The sequence below is a fragment of the Rissa tridactyla genome, chromosome 12 (genome assembly GCF_028500815.1).
Source record: "Rissa tridactyla isolate bRisTri1 chromosome 12, bRisTri1.patW.cur.20221130, whole genome shotgun sequence".
In the NCBI taxonomy this organism is placed as follows: Eukaryota; Metazoa; Chordata; class Aves; order Charadriiformes; family Laridae; genus Rissa; species Rissa tridactyla.
The window spans coordinates 15,240,604-15,257,833 of record NC_071477.1 but is presented as its reverse complement, the minus strand read 5'-3'; positions in this window follow the sequence as shown (position 1 = coordinate 15,257,833).

The window sequence follows — 17,230 nt, the reverse complement described above, 5'->3', positions numbered from 1 at the left end:
TCCCTCCCTGGAGCACGCACCGATAACCTGCTGCTGCTCTGCAACCTGCCGAGGAAAAGAAGAGAAAAACCGCAGCCCAGGCATTGAGAAATCACTGTCAGATGCCTGTCGCTCCGCAATTATTTGCTGCAAGCCAGACTAACTAGTCACTGTCAAGTCAGGGAAGATGTTCCTTGAAGGCTTGATTTAATAGAAACGCAGTTTGTCTCATCGGTCAGCAAAATAGGTTGAGGATGACCCACAATTTTGTGTCCAGAGGGAGCTTTGAAGCTTGTCCAGGGTGCCCAGTTTCACATTTAATGCAGAATATAAAGAAGTGGCGGATGCCACTGGCCACAGACGCCGCTCATCCTTCAATGTTGGGGGTACGACAAAAGCGTGGCCCACGTCCCTGCTGAGCGGGGCGGCTCGTACAGCCACACACCAGCTCTGCGCAAACGCCTCTGCCCACGCACCGCAGTTTTTTGGGTAGGATTTGGCCAAATGCGACTCGTTAAACAAGCCGGCTGCACTATCCCAGAGAATTCCCTGGGAGGTTCAGCCCCGTGTAAGCGATGTCCGTGCCGAGTCAGGGAACAGCTGTGATCACACAAATCGCATCTCCCGGACCCACCCATACAAAGGTGGATTTTATTCATTTGGGTGAAAGGGGGAACATGAAATCTCTAATAATTTAGGCAAGATCTAGAGTTCCTCACCAGTAACTTCCAGAACTGTCTGGGACATATTAACCCATGGGACTTTCTCCGGTTTAAAAAGCACCACACGATCCTCTCTGAATAAGGAATAACACTCAAATTCATCAGCTTTCCTGCAAGTTGAGGCTTGAGAAACACCTCTTCACTCAGGTCTGTTGAAATGCTTTAAAACAGTTGATTAAATAGGTGGTTAAATGGTTAAACACATGGTTAAATAAATGGTTAATGGTTAAATAAATGGTTAAATAGATGGTTTTAAAAAGTTCTTTGTAATTGCAGCCTTTTAAAATTCATCATGTTCAAAAAGTAAAAGCAGATATTTTCACTTAGAAAATACCGAAATACAGTATTTTTATAATTTCACACTATATTGTGGTAAATGTGATTGACAAAGCTAATTGATGATGTCCCTCTCCCTTGAATGGTTTTGGTTTCAGTAACTGGTATGTACTCAGTGGAAAAGACTTAATGGAAAGTCCTCAGACGGATCCAGTCAGATTTCTACTAGAAACTGGCAAACAAAACTTTTTTTTTTTTTTTTTAAATAAATTATCCATAATTTGAGTTTCGAATATAGCCTGTGTACAGATTCAGAAGTGTAAGTGTGTATATATGTACAGCTCTCGGATAAGAGAATATTATATCAGAAGGCTGCTCATCTGGTCAGGAATATTTCATGCCAAAATTAAACAAGGAAATAAACAAAAATATTTCCTGACCTGGTACTGTCAGGTCCAGGGAAGAGTAGCCTGAAATTGCCAAGTATTTTGTCTTAAGAGCTTTAACGTGGGATAGGACTTTCATATTCGGGTTTCTGGGCTGAATTGAGCAAAAGAGTTTAGATCTTTTACGTTTTGGGTGTTTAATGATGTTTGGGCACCAGCTGAACACTGACTATTGCAGGGTGACACTTTGTTTTTATTTCGTCCAGGCTTAAAAGGAGTTAGATAAACCCAGGAAGTTTCTTGTTAGAAAACAGACTATGCTTTTTGGAAAAGCTCTACGATTTCCACTAGAGCTAAAAAGTGCATTTTTCAGATTTTTGTAGTAAACTTTTTATTGTCAGCTACAGCTGAGCACGACTATTGTTATTAACTATTTTTCTTCTTTAGACTCATTTACTTGCAAAACGCTTCCACTGTTTTAGAGTGTTCAAACATAGGCATTAATTTTTTATGCTGAAATTAAAAAAAAAATAAATAAAAAATTCAGATTAGTCCAAATGCATTTGTTTCAGGTTTTGTATTTTCCGAACTGCCAGACCTAACTCTTAGGAAATCAGTTACTCACAGAGCCCTTGCAATGTCTAACAAGCACAAGAAGAACATGGGAAAAAAAAACCCAAAAAACCCCAAAAAACTCATGAAGTGAAATCCAAGGAGGGAGAGCAAAATAAAGTTCAGAAATTACATTCCTTTTCCCCTTCCGATTCACTCAGTCACCTGAGAGCAACAGATCACCCTGCGGGGAAGAGCAAATGCAGTTATCACTCTGCTGTGGCATGGTAAAGGCTGAAAAAAAACCCCACGGACTTGGCTTAACGTAGAAACCCAAATAATTTGCAGAATATGTGAGCAGGGTTGTAAGGACACGCCAGCATATGCAGAAGTAAAGTTAAGAAAAAAAAAAGTCTTCCCTTTGAAACTTTATAGGCCTTATTGTAAACAGCCAGTGACAAATTTATTTTAAAAATTATTTAAAAAAAAAAAAATCCTGTCAGGAAGCTCTTAAGCCAGCCAGAATATTTCCCCCCAGATAGCGCAGAGTTATCCATTTTGCTGTGGTTCTGCCCAACTGTGATCCTGTAAGAAATATCCCCAGTCGTTCAATAAATAATAATGTTACAGAATTTACAATAAGAAACTAGATTATTAAAGTTACAAATCTTTGTGGTCTTTATATCTTTACTAAAACATTTATCCATTAAAACTGGAAACTCTTTCTACCCAACTTGTGCTTTAAATGGAAAAAAAAAAAACAACAAAACCAAACCAAAATAAATGACCATTGGAAAATTGCCAATATTTCTTTATCCTCCCCAGCCAAGGCTGACAAAAATGCAGTTACATTGATAAACTGTTCATCATTTACAGGGTTTTAAAAATTTTAACAGCTCTACGTAAATTGAGGACTAGATGTTTAGCCTTGGAGGCATGCAACAGGAAAAAGTAATCTGGAGCGTCCGTAGAGATAAATGTTATAACTTCATAGCCCTTTGCGCATAGTTAATGGAACAGCTTGGCTCGTACGGAACACAATGCACACATCAATACGGCATTAAACTTTAATGTACATCATACTGGGAGACCTCGGGGCAGTTGTACCTTGAATGTTTGCTAGCTGAAGTGATCCTAATGGAATAATAATGTATTATGAAGAGGTTGACAATAATTTCTAAACGGCAAGATAAATAAAAATAGGTATATACGAGGTGTGCATGTGCACCGGGGTGTGCGTAAGCATATATTTATATATTTGTGTAGGTATCTACGTGGGTGCATATAGCTCTGAATCTCGGGGAAGTAACAGGAATGGCATAGCTGGAGAAGTTCACGGCAGCATCCCTCTAAGGTGTGGAAAGGAAACAGGAATTTCCGTCTCGCTGAGTTTATCCACCTGGGGTGCGTTCTCAAGGGGCCGCTCCTAAGCCACTTGCAGACTTCGCAAGACCCAGGCCGAGCACCATCAATCCTGTGTTTCTGAGCCTGGAGGCACGCCGGTGTGCTCCCAAGGCACCCGTCCTAGTGGGTCCGTTCTCGGTGCTGCTCGTCTGTCACGTTGGCAGCGTCCCTCCCACCGCCACGGGGCGTTTGCCTAAGGAAGGACCTCAGCATATGGCTCATGTCCCTCCCACCCGGGCAACGGGGCAGTTTGGGGGAAATGCGGTCTTTTTGTTCTGCGCATTCGGATGACTGCAAATATTGAAAATGACCGGTCTGTTGAACAGGTCAGTGAACTCAACGCAAATCTTCACCAAGGCAACCCAAAAGTCAGTAAGAGAGTCGGGAACTGCTCCGAGATGTCCTTCCATCCACCTCCTCCACCAGAAGAGGAGGTGCTCCCCTCTTTGCTTTCAGAACAACGCCATGCTGACCTAAATCTTCAGAAATATTACCCTAAATTCAGAGAGCTCACTGGTGCTCTAATGAAGTCAGTAAGGAGCAGCAGACAGAGCACTGCAATGCTTAACGTGAAGACGTATCGCAGCTTCAGGTTTTTCATCCATCATCTCGGAATCCCATTATGTATGGGATGAAGACGTGATTGTTAATTATACCTCCTCTAGGGCTCTTCTTTGACAGAAGTCACCACCGACACGTCCCCGGCGTCGGCGGGAGGGCTCAGCATGCCAATCCGGCTGAAGGTACCAGTGACATATCCTCATGTTATTCTTTACTTTTAATGAGTAATGAGTGACCTGCCCTTTTAGGCTGCAAGGGAACATTCATCCAATTGTCTGCCCATGATAATTGCAGATGGCTATCAGTCCTGTACACAAAACAGCAGTCTGACCCAAACGAGAACATTTTCCGCGGGGCTGAAAGTGTCTTGTTTTCTCCCGCAGAAAAACGCGAATAGGGAATTTTTATTTTTCTTTTTTTTTTTAGCAAAATGTTCAAGTATTGGTTTTGAAATGCTATAAATATTTACAGTAAGATGGAACTCTTCTTACCCGCAAAATAAAGATTTAAAACCTGGGAGCGGGAGGAGGAGAAGATAGGTTTTCTATTTTTCAGTATTGGTGGTGGGGGAAAAATATCACAAGAAAGTGTGATTTGCAAAAGAAAATTCAAACTATTCCATGAAAATTAAGTAACACGAGCCTGGCCTTTAACAATAAGGCACAACGTGCCCGGAGTAAAGGAAAGTGAACACAAGGAGTGTTCAAAGCGAACACGAATTTGCTTTGGCTGCCACGAGAAGCTTGTGACCGTGCTGTAGCGGCAGCGTGCCAGCAGCTGGGCGTGAATTGAGGTTTGCCAGCATCGCTCCATGCTTTGCAGCTTTGCAGCCCGTAGCGTCTCCCCCGTGGTGGGCTTTATCTGCCGATTTTGCTCCTGCGGCTCCTGTCTGTCCCAGTACCTCCCAGGCAGCTGTGTCCCAGATGTTCACACCAGCAATTTTGTACCTATCCCCGCCGCCGGCACCCCAGGATGTGTTTTCGGCAGTGGCGCTCTCTGCTGAGCTCCCATCCAACCCTCACTCTCCGCCTGCACCTGTCCCGGGCACAGAGTGGGCACGTCCCATCTGTGCAGCCCATGGTAGGTCTCTTGCAGGTGTGCGAAGATTACGGTGCCAAGTGTCATTTGGGAAGCTGCGTGTCACCTCACACAGAGCGAAATGGACGGTTAAATGGAGATACTGACGGTTAAATGCTGCCTGGGAGTTGGCTGGATTGCCTCCATGCGAAGGGAGGATGAGAGACGGCGATGAACGTGCAAAGGTAGTTATTATTTACTGGGGTTTCTTGAAGAGTACTTAAAAGCTCAGCAAGATTTTGCTGACACTGCTTGACGAAGGCAAACACCCAAGAGCTGAAGGTTCATCCTTGAAAGGAGAGAATTATTTTGAGCTGCTTCTGCAAGGTGTCTGCGTAGGAGCATGTGTTGCTTGGTCCTGTCTTCCGCATAGCGTCATAGAATCACAGAATCATAGAATTGTCTGGGTTGGAAGGGACCTTTCAGATCATCGAGTCCAACCATCAACTAACACTGACAAAACCCATCACTAAAACATATCTCTAAGCACCACGTCTACCCGTCTTTTAAATACCTCTGGGAATGGTGACTCCACCACTTCCCTGGGCAGCCTGTTCCAATGCTTGACAACCCTTTCAGCTTTAAAAATTAGGAAATTTTTTCCTAAAATCCAATCTAAACCTCCCCTGGCACAACTTGAGGCCGTTGCCTCTTGTCCCATCGCCTGTTCCTTGGGAGAAGAGACCGACCCCCACCTCTCTACCCTCATGTGAAGCTTTCAGAGGCTGCTGTGGCTTTGTGAGCTCCTGGGGCCGGGGTGCATCCAGCGGAGCGGTGCCGATGGAGCGCAGCCTGCCTGGTGGAGGGGCAGCTGAGAGCCGAGCAAGGCTGGAAGGACAGGATACACGAGTGAGACACTCCTGTGCACCAGTGGGACGGATCCAGCCCCTTCTGCCTTTTTCCTCCAACACAGCATTATTTCTAGGGGCCACATTGCACTATCGTGGTATCTATGTTTGACTTCACTGGGGGAATCTTGTAAGTTACCGATTGATTAAAAATCCTAAAAATGCAAATACCCTGAGGAGCACATCTGGAGGAAAACTAATTGAGAGATAGTTTCTGATTTTGGTTCACATGCCACCGGTCAGCTGGCATCTCTGCACTGTTCCCTTTACAGACTTGAACCTTCTTCACGGGGCTTGGGCTCTACTTTTCTCCAGAGAAGCATATATTTCATACCCGTATCTCTGATGGTAATTGCCGCATTACAGTTGTAGGTGGCAGAGGATGATCATGAAGGATGAAGGCTAAGCTCTGGAGGTGGATCGGATGGAAGATTCAGCTTTGCAACGTAGCAGAAAAATTCTGGTGACTTCTAATGTCACAGTGCCTGGAAGCTGGTGGCTTTTTCTTTCGTAGCGTTTGCCTGCACAGTGGAAATGGCCATCTACTGTGGCTCACTGCCTGGCATGGACCTGACACAACACAAACTGAGGTCTCCAAGGAATAGTAATGACGTAGTATTAGTATCAAGCATACTTTTGACTGCTGTTGGAGATGGGTCTAGGGAAACTCCAAATTGTCCACAATTTCATTAAGAATGTAGCCTGTGGAATCAGACTAAAGTAGAGGACGTGCCTGGTGGCAGCAGTACTTTTCAGATATGAAGCTGACGCAGCTCTCTATTTGGGGCAACCGTACACGTGCTTTAAATGTCTTCATCCAGATGTTCAACATAATAAACCAAAGCTGCTGAATCTGTGGTGGGGTCATATTCAATCCCAGCTGAGATATCATTAAGCTGATGGACCTCCCCGGTGACAGAATCATAGTGACAGCTGGGAAATGGTTAATGGCAAATTATTATTTTTAACAGGCTGAGGCTGAAATTACCTTGGCATCAAAAGACGCGAGCGTGGTGGGCTCCTGGCCTGCGGGGACGTGCAGCCGCAGAGGAAAGTTGGCGTGACTCCACCTGGAGCAGGAAAGGTGGTAAGTTGTTTTTTTGTTTGTTTTTTTTCTTTTTTTTTCCCCAAGATATTATCTCCTTGAAAGATGTTACCCACAGCTGGCAAGCGTTTGGCCATGACTGCAGTGCACATACTGCAGGAAGCGGCAGGGTGATGCTGCAGAGCAGAAACGGAGAGCATCTGCGGAAACAGAACTGGCAGACTGAGGACAGTGCTGGGCCAAAAATAATGTTTATTTCTGCATAAACGCCGTGGAAAAGTTAAGGATGATAGGACATATCTGTAACTAAAGTTAAAACGCGTCATGGAGTGTTGCAATTATTGCACAAATAAGCATTAGAAAATCAGGACTTAAGTTTAAAAGTAAGGAAAATAGAAAAATATGTCACATTCAGATGATTAAGGACTTGTAGTCCTTACAGACCAAACTCAGAGAGTTTTACAGAAGCCATAGAGAAAACACGTCGCTGTTTTCACATTTTACTGGTTTACTCTCGGGCGGTAGGTGGACAGAGACACGACTGCTGTGAATGCAGTGAAGAACAAACCCATGTGTTCGGTTTTCATTCCTGGTCTTCTGTTTCTTGGCTTTCGGCTGCTGGCCCAGGGGATGTTTACAGCAGCTCAGAAATAATTTTTACTTTGAAATGGTTCGGTTCAAAATTAACACAGTTGTAATTAACTTTGAAAGGACTAAAATATAAGTACTGCGCAAGAAATGTAAAGCCGGTGCCTATAATAACATGATGGGATATGTTATGTCCTTAAATTAACTTTTGTTTATTAAATTCACCTTTTTCGTTTAAATTCAGCTTCTAGGGTATTGTCTAGCAGTTTTACTGTGCCGTGGAGCAATAGAGAGAAGCTAGAGAGAACAAACCAGCTATTGCACACAAACACACGTTTCCCCATTGCGTTTTTCCTGTTGAATAGCTTTGGCCCACTGGGTAGTTTTTTGAAATGTGCTTGAACATTCCTCTTTACAGAGAAAATATGGGCCTCAAATATCCTCTTTTAAAACAGTGGCCTCTGCTCCAGGTGCTGAGAGGGGCTGGTGTCGGCCCTTGACGAGGTCAGTCCCCCCTCCCCAGCTCAGCTGCTCCCCATGAATACCGAAGGGTCCTGATAGACGATACGGTTTATTACTCATCAGCTTTTGCCTGATGCAGGTCATTCTAGGGATAAAGGGTAATGCGAAAAAATATTCCTAATGCTAGAAACAAAGGAAAAACCCCAACTGATTTAGTTACAAGGTACCGGGGAGGTTTAACATTCAGGACAGCTGAGACGTCAGCACCATCGAGAGGCTGTTACCAAGTTATCAAGTGTTTTCAGGTCCCCAACCGCGTTAGCACAGGGTGCTAATTAAAGAGTTAACAGACTTGTAAATTCTCAGAAGCTGCAGCTGTGTCTCCAGCAGGCAAGTGATGACTTTGGAGAGGGTACCCTTACCCTTTTTGCAGAATGAGCTTATCCTGGGCTGCAGAGCAGAGGAGCGCTTCTACAAGGGATTGGATGGGACTTGCGGAGGAGAGATCGGTGAAGGAGCAGGTATGAAATTCTGGGAAGGGGAGATGAGATGTGGACAGATGGACAACATCTGTTGAGGTGGAGCAGAGTGTGGTATAGCCTGGGCTTGAACTGTGTGCAGATGTGGTTTGGAACCAGCAGAAAGGGGGACGCTGGGGGCTGGTCCTGCTCTTCCTACCCATTGGGGCATTTGCGACCCTCTTCTGTGAGTGGGTAGAAGCTGCAGAGCAAGGAAAAAAAATCAGCTTTAAAGCACACAACGGGGGGGTATCATCTATCCGTATGCAGATGAGTTTTGTGTGGCCAGTTTCTGTAGGCTGATGCCGATCCCGTAACCCAGGCGCTGCGCTGCCCGTCTGAGTGGGACGGGGGACTAGAGCAGATGCTCCTAAACTGCAGGTCGTCAGCGATTTGTGAGGCTGGTTTGCAGGATGTGAAAACACTAGAACTTAGGCGGGGTTTTCTTTGTCATGAATGTATGAGGATAAAGCAGTACGTAGCTTCTGTGAATAACTCTGAGGGCTGACTGGGGTTGTCCTCCTCCCCTTCCCTCCAGCACGTGCTGCCTCCCCTGCTCCGAGAGTCTTGCTGCTGCTTCTCGCTTTCCTTCCGCACACCCCATTTCCCTCCTCGTCTCCGTAATTACACAAGCCACCACAACCCCCAGGCTTGTAATCAGGCCCAGGGACCTCTGAGCAGGCCGAGTGCTGCTCCGCTGTGTTGTAGGAGAAGGTAATTCGCTCCCTGAAAGGGGGATGTACGTCTGCTGGAGCACCAATGTATCTGGGGCATCTAGTATTTCATACCTACGGAGCTAAAAGCTAGACCTCAGGGATTTTCCATCTGACTTAAGTTTATAAGGAGGGTTTAGAGTGGGAAAGGGATGCGTATTGGTTTGATGACGCTCCCCCGCCCCTTGAAAATATCCTGCTAGGGCCCTGCTTTCTCCAGCTACCCCGCGTCTCCATGAACCACTGCAGATCCATCAGTGAAACGTGTCAAATGGCAGCAGTTTTCCCAGGGTCAGTGGGCAGGGTGGGTCTTTTTCCGTGCCGAGAATGCCACAGACACCTTCCACGAACCTTCCCTCCTCTATTGCTCTCATTTTTTTTTTTCTCTATCTCCAACCTTCCTCTCCTGACTCTTTCTTTGAGTAGTCAGAGCCGTAGCCTGATGTGCTTAAGGGCTTGTTCAGGTCAGCTGTACTCTCTGTACGGTTCCTCCACGCAGACAGCTCACGGTAATTTGGTATTGCAGTCGCGGCCCGTCTCTAAATCTGAATTCTAGGAAGCAAATTTTGCCCAATAAAGGGAATTGATAAGCTTCCCTGCGCATGTTCTCACCGCTGTTAACAAAACTATCACATAAGCAGTTCTTCAAATCTCTTCTCAGATATCGCTCCTAAAATATCAGCTGTTTGGCGTTCGATGAAATTAGCACCAAGAGGTCGTTTGTGGTATATCTAGCTGGCCCCTTTTGCATTTCCAGGTCGGCTGGAGATCCTAAACAGAACTTTGCGTTGTCTAAAGCTCTGGGGAGATCCGGAGTGGGGGAGCGATCGGAGAGCAGTGCACGTGGCTTGGAAACTTGTAGGAGAGGCTGCCGGTGCTGCGCTGGCTGCGTTAGAAATTCATAAGCAGAGGAAGAACGAGGAATTTGGCTGGTGAAATGAGAGGATCAGCTCGCAGTGGGGTGACCTGGCACCCGGTAGCAGGAAAATAAGGGTCTGGGTTGGAGTGTGCAGAGCTTGGATGGGGTGGGCTGGGGAGCATTCTGTCCTGCACCCCTGTTGCATACTGAAAAAAACAGAATTGAATGACTGTGCTCCATGTGTCTGCCTCCAGAAAATGCAAACTTCAGCTTCCCAAAAGACAGTTTTCTGTAGATGAACTATTTTTATAGTTTTTTGATTGAAAAAGTATCTTAACATAAGAATAATTCCAGAAGAGAAACCAAAGGCTAGTTTACGTTGCATGCTGCAGTAAAAAAGACTGATAGAGGATGTCACCAAAAAAAAAATCATAAAAGGGGAAACACTTCTAAAAAGCCAATAGCTTTTCTGAAAATCTTTCATGTTCTACTAAAGGCCATTTGTCAACCAAATGATTCTTTGCCTTGTCCTAAGCTTGAAAAATGTTAAGCAGCATCTCCCAAGGCCACACCAGAGAGTCTGGGAGGGAAGGGGAGCAATTGCATTCGCTGAAGGGGCTCCCAGCCACGCTGGCTGTGCCTGGGGTGACTTTCTGGATATTTCATGCTCTCAGTTCAGCTTTGCCTCTGAATTTTTGGTGCTACTCCTACTTTTATCTCTGCACTGTTCTTATGAGGTGGGCAGTTATGCTGGAAGGATCCTGGACTCGGTGGTGCCAGCATCTCTCCAGCTGGGCATCCCCTGTTGGCTTCACCTACACCAGGTTGCGCCAGGGTGACCGTGACTGTGACGGGAGGCTGTAGACCCTAAGCCAATGGGCATCACGCAGCTCAAGGTCTGGTTTTGGCCCACAGAGCTGGGAAAAGGACAGCCCCTGTAGGTGCTGTGATTGAAGAGAGGGTGGGCACTGCTCATCCGTGCTCACAGCGAGTCTGATTCCAGAGGGGTGGCTTTTTGCTGGTCCAACCCCAAGGCAGGCTGCATCCATGCTACCAGAGAGCACAAGTTGAGCATTGGTTTATCAGCGGAGCTGTGCCCATGCTAGGGTGCTATTAATGCTAAATGCGGTCACAGAGCCCTCCTGCAGCTCCTGGGCCCTAGCTTCTGCAGCATGTCATCTCAGCGAGCGCTGAGGCTGGGGGACTGGCCAGGCTTTAAGAGAAGAGTGACAACCTGGAGCTGAGCACCCACGGGCTGCAGCCACACTGGTGTGCGGGTGTGCTCTGTGCTGCATCCTGCTGTCCCCATCCCCAACTCCTGGCTCTGTTTTCACAGAAACCTGGGTCCGTGCTCCAGTCGGTCAGGTCTGGATGATGGTGCTGCGTTTGCTGTCTCCACTTACTGGCCCTCGTAACTGCTGCTGCCCTTCAGGGAAGGTTGAGCTGTCTTGACAGGCATCTGAGATATGGACTTTTGTGCAGTGCCAGCTTGTTTACACCTCTAGCCTGAGCCAAGCATCATGTGCTTTTTAGTCCGGCTATCTAGAGAGATCGGCAGTGAAGTAGGGAATTTTTCCATTACAGAAACTGTGGTTGAAAATGAAATTATTTTTCTAATGTGCCAAATATATACATCAAAATGTTGCAGAAAAGACCCAACAACTGCAGTTTAAAATGACTTGGCAGGGTCTATTGACACATTTGCTTGCCACCTGACTTACTGCCAAAGTGGGTTTTATTGCTGGAATGAAAGACCTGCAGCCGAAGGTCTGATGTCTATCCCTGCAGGCTCCTGTCCTGCCTGCTGCCACACGCCCCGGCTGGACCTGGGAATGGGAGAAGGTAAGGACCGGCCTTCAAGGAAATACTGGGTTTGCAGCCCCCGTGCTTGTTTCGGTTTTGCCTCTTTGAGATGTCTGTGGGACGGGGTGACTACGAATTGCTTCAGTGGTGGTACTTTTTGTGTGGCAGACAATGGACACTGTAAAGGAAGGATGGTGTGACCAATGGACTCTTCATATAGTCACAGGCATGCATGCACACACGTTGTGTATATATAATATCTTCTTGAGGACTTTGTTCACAAACTGCGTGTTTGATTTTGTAGAGTGTTTTCACCTGAGAATTTCAACGTGATTGCAGGGAATTCTCTTTTCTTCCTCAGCACACTAAACCTTTGTGACTTGGGTTTGGAGGCCAGGCTGTCCCTCTACCTCCAGCAGCCCATCCCAGGGTGCTGCTTATGCTCTCCCTCGCTCTCCTTGCCTTCCCAGCCTGCCCTTCCTAAAGGGCCTTGTCCATCCACGGCAGCACTTCAGTGGTGTGAGCTATCCCAAAGTGTCTCTGATTTCAGTGAGATCATAGCTCCACGGCTGCATGCAGACCTCAAATTCCTCCTGCCTAAATTAGGCTGTGAAGGAAGAAGCAAGGTTCCTTTTGCAAAATATGATGTCTGATATTCAAACTTACTATTACTATCTAACTGTAACTGAGCTCAGATCTCAGCTGACTCTCAGGATGTTCGTTCAGGCCACTTCACAGCTGGCATTTCTGTGAGAAGAGCCTTTTGCTGCCACAGAACCAGCTCTTCCCCTTGGTCCTTCCTTATCACTGGTGGCTCCTGGGCCCCTCTGGGTCTTTGTCCTGTTGGGCTCAGTCACTTTTTCGTACACCAGCTTTGCACTAGCGAAAGTGAAGTAGGGACACTTTTCCGGGTCCCTCAAGCAGGAACTACTTACTGTTGAAATCTACCATTTCTAATTGCTTTTCCCTTTGGCCAGCCATGTTTCTCCTGACGCTTCTGCTTTCTTGGAAATACGGTCCAAAAAAAAAAAAACGAGGGCCAGTGTTCATTACTTCTGTTATGTATTCAACAGTTCCTTTCTCACTGGCAGAGGCTTCCTCCTTTCAGCTAGCTCATGTCTTCTATGTTATCAGAAACAACGATTAGACAAATGCGCCCTGAGCACTGTAGTTACCTACTTATTCCTGGCAGTTGGCAGTGACTGTGTGACATGTTGATACAAGAGGCAGAGAAAGCGAGAAGCTCTCCCTGCGTCTTTCAGACAGGTTAAGACATACTCTGCTCTCTTTGTTTCAGAGAATTCTTTCACTGATCTTTTCAGTGGGACTGAGTTTCCTGAAAGATGTTTTATAGAATGGTGGGAATGTGTGGAGGAGAAGACCTCTGGATCTGTTGGAAGTAGTGGTCAGTGCCGTGATTGCTTGGGATTGCTGTACCAGATGACCCTGTCAGCTCTTTCCAAACTGGTCGATCTCTGTATCCATTTGGCTTAGTGTTTATATTTGTGGCTCTAGACTTTATTTACGTTATTCAGAGCTAAATGCAACGACAAGTAGGGTCTTGTCATGGAAAAGCTTAAGTCATTTTAACTATGATTGGCAGTGATCGCTGTCAAACAATCATGAAGGTTAGAGAACATTGCCCATCTTCTAGACATTACCAGCTTGGACTAAGCCAAAGATATCTACGAACCATCTACACGTTTCAAACAAGTGCTTCCTTAATATTCATCAATCAATTAGCTTTACAAATTGCTGAGATGATGCTGAAATGTTTGATGTACTGAGCAAAATGAGACGGTTTTAGATGTCATTTTATCAAAGACCTCAAAATTTGACGGGCACGTGAACAAAGAGAAACAATTTTTCTCCCACCAGACCTATTCAAGCTGAGCTTTAGCATAAAGACTCAGCTCATGCTTGAGCACGGGGTGATGGCTTCAGCTGCCATCGGGTCCTGTCTGCCAGTGTCTATTTGTTTTCCCACTGGGTAAATCTGAGGAACTTTCTAGAGAATAAAGATTAAGACCAAGTCTGAATTCAGGGTGTAAGTACCCAGGCACTTCTTTAAAAAAGCAAGGCTGTGGAAAACTAGATCAGTCCCCAAGCAGGCTCAACCTCAAGCTTGAACCTCTAAGAGAAACAGCAGGATGGAGATCAAATTGCAGGGCTGTGTTACCGTGCCACAGCGGTGGCACTGCTTGGTTCCATTTTAATAGAGCTGAACAAAATGGGAAGTGCTTCTCTCAAGAAAGTCTCAATAGCTGTATTTTGAGGAGACTGGGTGATTCAAATCCATTTTGTTTGATCAGAACTTCTTCTTGCCACTTCCCTTCTCTAATGTGTTTAGAATCAATTTCTTACGGAACAAAGAGCGTGTGGGTACAGAAGTCAGCCCAAATGTTGTCTACAGTGTTTGACCTAGATTTTTCAAGGGACGTAGCTATACACATGCATGCACAAAATCTGAACTCAGCCAAGTGTCTCGCTTGCATGAGTGGTTGCGCTGGTAAATCAAAAAACCACTAATGCAGAGGGACAAAGACTTCTCTTTCCCACGCAGTTCCTGAAGAGCAGCTGGCAGTGCAGAGACTATACTTGCAAATTGAACATGCAGTTAAATGTGAGTATTTCACAACTAAACTTGCTTGGAAAATATTAGTCCTGCACACTGATTAGGCAGAGACCAGAATCTAACTTGATCCCAGAAAATAAGCTCACTTGGCCAAAAATAGGAAAATGGTTGTAGATTATATGCGTATATTTCTGTTTTGCGTGTACAGTTAACTCTAAATGCACGTATTTCAGAAGAGTGCCTAGATACTATCTTTTTAATTAGGCTGGTGGCCTTAAGGAACATTTCCTGTTGCAATAAAGTACTAAGTAGGGAAAAAGAAAGAAATCGTAACTGGAGAACGAAACGCACCTTGGTTTTTTTGGCCTGGCAGGAGTCTGCAGGCAAAAGTCTTTGTGCCCATCGGAATCGTCTGCGTAAAGAAAGATCCCCTGCGTGCAAACTTTACAAGAGCTGACGTGAATGTGTGTCTGAGTTAGAGAGATGTCAGTCTGGCTCTCAAGCTCTGTCACAGCCGCTAAATTATGGGCTGGACAGACTGTGGCTTTGCTCCAGATGAGCGGGCTGGATTGCAGATCCTGGTCTGTTAACCACTGGGGGCTCTGCCTGCACAACCCAAAGATGTCAGCAAGGAACGGGGTGGCGTTCTCTATCTAATCTGACAGAGAACAAGGAGCACATCTTCACGGTAAGCACTTATTCGAATGGCTCCGATTGAAAACACTCAGAGGCTTTTGTTGGCAAAAGCTCTGTCTCAGCCGCCGTGTTAACCCTGACTCTTACGATCGGAGGGCAAGGTCTGTCGGTATGAACATCGCATCCCACGCTGTTGTCAACCTGCATTGTTGGCTTTACCATACCCTGGACCTTTCCAAAGCTTTGGAGAGCCGTTATCTTGCTGTCAGAGGAGTTCTGCCGCCAGCGGTTGAGCCAACCTCAATTATTCCAGAATAATTGGGGCAGCGAAATTCTGCGTTGTGGTGGGAGCTTTCCCTGGCACTTCTCTGCTCCAGCTCTGGTTGCTGAGACATTTGAGCTCCTTGGCTGCTTGTGGTGTTTTTCAGCCCTAGTGGGTGCTGCCTCTTCTCATCCCCACTGAGGGTCATCATGGACAAATAAATACACCTATCTATAGGCTCTCGGACAGCGCGTGCTACCTGGCCAACTTCTGAGAAGTGGGTGGGAGCTGGGAATAGAAGACCACTCTTGGCACATCCTCTTTCCTTGGTAACGAGGAAGCAAATGTAGACTGAGTTTGGGCAGACAGGGAGCAGGTTTGTCACCCTTTGGTTTTGAGTGTAGTGCTTAGAGGACCCACTTCACCTGGTTTCCTGCCACCCTCCACTCCCTGCCACGACTGGCTGCTGATGTGGGCACCTGCACTCTCTGCTCAGACCGAAAACATTCATTAGGGACGTAACGAACATCCTTCTAGATATAAAACAGTAGGAATAGGGAAAATTAAATCCATTAGAAGTACAAATTTGGGCTGTTAGTACTTCTCTTTGACCTGAGGGGCCTCAGACAGGGGTCTGGTGTTCTTATTATGTCACACCTTATACAAATAAGGGATAAAATAGCGGTTCCTGCCCCAGTGAGCAAGAAGACATTAGGGAGACAGATGAGTAGAAACACGAGTTAGAACTTCTGACAGCAAAGTGCTGCAGTGGAAGGTTATTTTAGAACTTGCTGCCTCAAGGGAGTTTGGACTTTCTTGCCTTGCAGTCAGCTAAAGATTTTGATGCCAATTTAGTAAGAATTAAACGTACTCTATCAACTTCAGGCATTTCTCTTAAGTTGCTGTAAGTAAGATCTATTTTTTCCCTTCAACTTTCTCTGGGTGCGTGGCTTTTGATACAGCATAAAAAGCAGAAGGTTCGAATCAGACTTACAAACATAGCTGTCATTCAGCGCTCTCCTTGGCAAAAGCTGTATTAATACGTACTGAAGTGTCTCAGTTAGTGATCAAAATTTTTCTTGCATTGCCATGGCAATGCAAAGGAAACTGAACTCCAATATGACGAAACACCTCATGTCTTTACCCAGTCATTATCACTGATGTTGTACAAAAATACAACACTGAAAGCAATTAGGTGTGCAGCTACGCAGGAATGGGGCAGGTCAGGGTACCTGGCTCTCCTGAATAGTGATGAAGATTATTCCCCTCCCACGTCCTATGATGTATTTGCTTTGTTTTTTGTTAGTTGTTGACTTTTAGAATCCCCAGCTCCTGGACAAGATTTTTTTTTTTTACCTTTTTTTATTTTTTTTTTTTTGGTTTTTTTCCCCTCCCCTCTTACATCTTAGGTTCTACTTAGCAATAACGTGCTTATGGCTGTGGTGGTTGTAGAGAAAATGCAGCAAAGGTACATGCTGAAAGAGAATGTCCATCCCTTGTCTCGTGTTCCCTCTGCTCCCACAAAGTAGCATGCGCCCTCTTTCCTTTATATTATCCCAAGGAATTCTTTCATGTCATAGAATCATAAAATTGTCTAGGTTGGAAGGGACCTTTCAGATTGCCTAGTCCAACCATCAACCTAACGCTGACAAAATCCACCACTAAACCATGTCCCAGGTGCCACATCTACCCATCTTTTAAATACCTCCAGGGATGATGATTCCACCGCTTCCCTGGGCAGCCTGTTCCAATGTTTAATAACCCTTTCAGTGTAAAAATTTTTCCTAATATCCAATCTAAACCTCCCCTGGTGCAACTCTTGTCCTATCGCCTGTTCCTTGGGAGAAGAGATCAACCCCCACCTCTCTACCCCCTCCTTTCAGGGAGCTGTAGAGAGCGAGAAGGTCTCCCCTCAGCCTCCTTTTCTCCAGGCTGAACACCCCCAGCTCCCTCAGCCGTTCCTC